The sequence below is a fragment of the Ornithorhynchus anatinus genome, chromosome X1 (genome assembly GCF_004115215.2).
Source record: "Ornithorhynchus anatinus isolate Pmale09 chromosome X1, mOrnAna1.pri.v4, whole genome shotgun sequence".
In the NCBI taxonomy this organism is placed as follows: Eukaryota; Metazoa; Chordata; class Mammalia; order Monotremata; family Ornithorhynchidae; genus Ornithorhynchus; species Ornithorhynchus anatinus.
In genome coordinates, this window is record NC_041749.1 from 3,665,040 (window position 1) to 3,670,682 (window position 5,643).

Here is a 5,643-nt window from a genome sequence, read left to right on the forward strand (position 1 = left end):
CTGTTAATGCCTGTCTACTGGTTTTATTTTGTTGTCTGTCTCCACCCTTCTAGACTGTGAGCCCATTGTCGGGCAGGGATTGTCTCTATTTTTTGCCGTACTGTACTTTCCAAGTGCTTAGTACAGTGATCTGCACCCAGTAAGTGCTCCATTAATAAGAGAAAGAAAGAAAGAGAGAGAGAAAGAAGGAAAGAAGGAAAGAAAGAAGGAAAGAAAGAAGGAAAGAAAGAAGGAAAGAAAGAAGGAAAGAAGGAGAGAGAGAAAGAGAGAGAGAAAGAGAGAAGGAAAGAAAGAAAGAAAGAAAAAAAGAAAGAAAGGACTTCTAAACCATTCTGGTAAAATATACAGAGTAAAATTTCTCCTATCTGAAAAGGTTTTTCTGGTCAGACGGGGACCACTCTCCTAGAGGAGGGTCCCTGATTTCAGATCACCAAAAAGCCCTTCACTGGCATTTCCAATTACCAAAAAGCCCTTCACGGGCATTTCCATACTCTCTAACTGCCCCGATGATTCAAGTCTGGGTTGCAGCTCTCTGCAGTTCCTTCATCCTTGTCGAGCTCACCACATCAGCCATGACATTTTCCGGGCGATTAGTTGGAATTGGCACTGGTCTGTGGAATACTTATGCACATATCTGTAATCTACTTATTTCTCTTAAGGTCTGTCTTTCCCCGCCCCACCCCCCAACCCCAAACTGTAAGCTCGTTGTGGATTTCTCTTAAGGTCTGTCTTCCCCCCCACCCAACCCCAAACCGTAAGCTCGTTGTGGGCAGGGAATGTGTCTATTTTTGTACTGTATTCTCCCAAGCTCTTAGTATGGTATTTTGCATGCAGGAAGCACTCAATAAATATAATCGACCGATTGTCTGGCTTAGCTAAACCGCTGGTGGATAGAGTTTGCCTTTTCTCTGGGCACCCTGAAAATTATTAGAATAAGGGTGCATCACAAAACCGTTTCCAAGAATCACTTGACCTCCCTGCCTCCCTCTCACTGAGCTGATAGCAGCAAAAAATGTCAATAAGGGGATCTCTGATCTCCATTGCCACTGGACTGCCTGAGACAGTCCTTTAAGGGTAATGGTGATGATCGCGGGCCTTCTGAACTCTGAGGCTATGACAGGACTTCAGGGAGAGATGAGGGGCTTCTTTCTGGATCCGATAATTAATTTATTAAGTTCTTACTCTCAGCGAGACATTGTACTAAGTGCTTGGGAGAATACAATACAAAAGATCAGGTATCCCCGCTCACAAGGAGCGAACAAATTAGAGAGGGAGACAGCCATTAAAATACATTACCGATGAATATGTACATACGTTCTGTGGGATTGGAGAAGGGGTGAATATCAAGGTGCTTAAGAGGAACTTCATTCAATCGTATTTATTGAGAGCTTACTGTGTGCAAAGCACTATTCTAAGCTCTTGGAAAGTACAATTTGGCAACAAATAGAGACAATCCCTACCCAATATGGGCTCACGGTCTAGAATGGGAGAGACAAACAACAAAACAAAACAAATAGGCATCGAATCTAGAATAAATAGAATTATAGATATAGATATAATTCTGGGCAGGGAACGTGTCTATCATCTCTTACACTGTACTCTTCCAAGTGCTTAGCACAGGGCTCTGCACACAGTAAGGGTGCAATAAATACTGATTGACTGAATGGTTGAACAGAACCACGTGCATAGATGATGCAGGAGGAAGGACTGAGGTAGGGAAGTGAGGGCTTGGTCGGGGAAGGCCTCTGGGAGATGTAATTTAACTTGGATAACGCAAGGAAGGATGGAGAAGCGCTATTCTCCTGCTCAAGGATGGTCTGAAGGATTTTTGGAGTTGCTCTGAGAATTGCTCCGTTCTCTGGATCCCCTAGGGTTCTCTGAGTCTCACGGAGGTCTGTCTCCCAGGGACACTTCACCTGTGACCCTTCCCACTGATTCACATTTCTTCCTCACCGGTGTTGCCTTTTTCTCTTCTGCAGGATCCCGGCCATACTTCCTGATCAATTACATTAAGGACCTCGTGGCACAGCCCTCAAAAATATCAGCGGAATCCCAAAGATGAATCTGTTCATTAAAAACCCATTTGTGGCTCCGTATTAATTGCTGATGGCTCGAGTGCTTCGTTTTACACTGACTATATTGCTTCAGTGAGAAAGCACTCTTCCTCCCCAAAATCCTCGTCATTAAATTCAATTGATGGGTGTTGCCTTCTATTTCCTTCCGTGGGGAGCGGAGTGCAGAGAGTAGATAGAGTCACAGGTGGAAAATATGAAATCCTGGCAAGAGGACTGGTATTGTTATATCTTAAATAAATACTGTAATAGCATAATCATACAAGATAACTCCCCACCTTTGGGAAACAGTAATAATTTGATGCTGCATTCCAGGTGCAGTGGGAAATTATATGATAAGGAATATGATTTATAACTTATAGCAGAGTTGAAATGTGAATAATGGCCCATTTGCATCCCAAAACCAGGTTAATACTTGCCAGGAATTTTTATTTATCATTTCATGAGATCTTTTACTTTAAATCTAGTGACCTTTCCAGTATTTTCTAAAAAAAAAAATACAGATACCAAACCCCTATTTTTGCTTAATAACTTCATGTCCTTACTTTGATTACTACCCCGACCTTCAAAGATCTTTTTATTGCATTCTATCCATAAGTTTGTTTTAATATCTTTACTTCCTCTAATTACCTGGATCATTCTATACCATTCCCTACAGGGAAATATACCGCTGAAGTTGGGTTTTTAAATACTAATTAAAAAATTCATTAGTGTGTGAATTAATTTCCTCCCTTTGTATTTTCCTTTCCCTCTTGATAGCCATCAGACAGTGAGAAACAGTCTAGTTGTTGCCACACAGAAATCCAGAATTCCCTTTAATTACTCTGGTAGGGTTCCGCTTCGGAGAGTAGGGTCAGAGAATGATCTCAGTGCGGGACCCCTGAATGAGTCAGGCTTAATTGATAGTATCTTGCTTTTCTTCGGTTTTTGGTTTTTAAATACAAACCCAATTTATTAAGGGCCGATCACCGTACTAAGTCCTGGGGTAGGTACGGTACAATCAGATCAGACACAGTCTCTGTCCCACGTGGAGCTTATAGTCTGAGAGGGGGAGAGAGCAATTTCTTATCTCTATTTTACAGATGAGGAAACAAATGAGATTGAGAAAGGTTAAGTGGCTTGCCCAAGGTCACAAAGGATGCCAGTGGAAAGCTGGGACTAGGATCTCTGTCCTGTGCTCTTTCCACTAGACCCTCTGTCCTTTCTCTACAGGCAAATAAAGAAAGAGAAAGAGAGAGAGAGAATACTATCGATAAAGTGAATAATAATGCCATAAAGCACTTATCTCCATCTCCGGAAACAAGACAAGTCTACAACTTTCTCACCTCTCTTTCTATTTCCTATTTATGCTACTGATATTATTGTTTGTAACGGTATTAAGCACTCACCATGTGCTAAGCGTGGCTCAGTGGAAAGAGTAGGGGCTTAGGGGTCAGAGGTCATGGGTTCTACTGCCGACTCCACCACTTGTCAGCCGTGTGACTTTGGGCAAGTCACTTAACTTTTCTGTGCCTCAGTTACCTCATCTGTAAAATGGGGATTGTGAGCCTCACGTGGGACAACCTGATGACCCTGTATCTCCCCCAGAGCTTAGAACAGTGCTCTGCACATAGTAAGCGCCGAACAAACACCAACATCATTATTAAGCGCTTGGGAAGACATGATAGAATAGGTTCTCACAGTTTAATGTGCTGATTTGGAGCAAGTAGGCCCGAGACTCGGAAATCAGGAATCCTTTCAGAGGGCAGACTGCAATAAGCCCACGGCCTCAATTAATCAGTGGTATCTGCTGAGCACCTACTTCATGCAGAACACTGTACTAAGCACTTGAGAGAGCAAAATGGAGTAAGTAGACATCTCTGCAGCAGGGAGTGGATCAAGAAACACACAGGACAGAAGCTTGGAGTCAGGAGGCGGAGTAATTGTGCTCCAGACCTGGTTTTGCCTTGGATTACTGTCCTTCTTGTCACTCTCCCAACTTTTCTCAGTCAAGAATCAAGTCCCAAACCATGCCAAAAAAAAAAAAAGTATATATAATTGTCCTCTCCATCTTCCAGGGAAAAAGAGGAATAAGAATTTAAGAAACAGCGTGACCCTCAGGTATTATTATTAACAATAATAATAATAATGTGTGGTATTTGTTAAGTGCTTATTATGTGCCAAGCACCGTTCTAAGTTCTAGGATAGATACAAAGTAATCCGGTTAGACACAGTCCTTGTCCCTCATGGGACTCACAATCTTGCTCTCCATTTTACAGATGAGGTAACTGAGGCACAGAGGAGTGAAGTGACTTGCCCAAGGTCATACAGCAGACCTGTGGAAGAGCCGGGATTAGAACTCATGACCTCTGACTTCCAGGCCTGTGCTCTTTCCACTAAGCTCTGCGATATGGAAATTATATAGATCTGAGAGTCAGAGGATGTGATTTGAAAGCTGGCTCCCCCACTTGTCCGCTGTGTGACCTTGAGCAATCAGCTGAAATTTGCTGTGGCTCAATTTCCTCATCTGTAAAGTGGGGATTAAATCCTTCTCCCTCCTACTTAGACTGTGAGCGCCACGTGGGGCAGGGACTGTGTCCGACCTGGTTAGCTCCTATCTACTTCCCATGATCATGTAGGTGGTTTATCCAAGGTGATGCTCACCCACTGCACTCTGGATGTCCTGATTCTTGAGATATCCCCAAATGTGGGAAACTCGTCTGCATAATTTGTGGTAGTGGGAGACTGGGTTCTCACTCTCCCCTGATAATCCGTTTAGAAGAAAATAATATATTCTCAGTGGTTGATTTTTTAGGAGAGGGTGTTTAGTCAGTGGATTTTCTTTCACTAATAAAAATAAGAATAATGGCATTTGTTAAGCGCTTACTATGTGCAAAGCACTGTTCTAAGCGCTGGAGAGGATACATGGTGATCAGACTGTCCCACGTGGGGCTCACACTCTTAACCCCATTTGACAGATGAGGTAATTGAGGCACAGAGTAGTTAAGTGACTTGCCCAAAGTCACACAGCTGCCAAGTGGCTGAGCGGGGATTTGAACCCATGACCTCCGACTCCCAAGCCTGGGTTCTTTCCACTGAGCCACGCTGCTTCTCTAAATTATTCTCTAATAATAATTGTGTCATTTGTTAAGCGCTAACAATGTGCCAGGCACTGTGTGATGCACTGGGTGGATGCCATGTGGGTCTCCACATTCTCAAACCCCATTTTGCAGATGAGGTAACTGAGGCCCAGAGAAGTGAAGTGACTTGCCCAAGGTCACACAGCAAGACGTGGTGAAGCTGGGATTAGAACCCATGTCCTTCTGACTCCAAGGCCTGTGCTCTATCCATTATCCCAGCCTGAGCTCCCCTTTTCCCTCTGCTCCCTCTACGCCCCCCCACCTCTTCGCCTCTCCACAGCTAAACCCTCTTCCACCCCTTTCCCTCTGCTCCTCCCCCTCTCCCTTCCCCTCCCCTCAGCACTGTACTCGTCTGCCCAACTGTATATATCTTCATTACCTTATTTATTTTGTTAATGAGATGTACATCACCTTGATTCTATTTATTTGCTTTTGTTTTAATGAGCTGTCCG

The 5,643-nt window shown here is 43.6% G+C and overlaps 1 non-coding gene across 1 annotated transcript; it reads left to right on the plus strand.

Moving 5' to 3' along the window:
* The first annotated feature begins 4,650 nt into the window (after positions 1 to 4,650).
* LOC114806833 lies at positions 4,651 to 4,815 on the plus strand. Its single transcript, XR_003754891.1, has one exon. It is a non-coding gene; the product is annotated as a U1 spliceosomal RNA (small nuclear RNA).
* Positions 4,816 to 5,643: the final 828 nt, after the last annotated feature.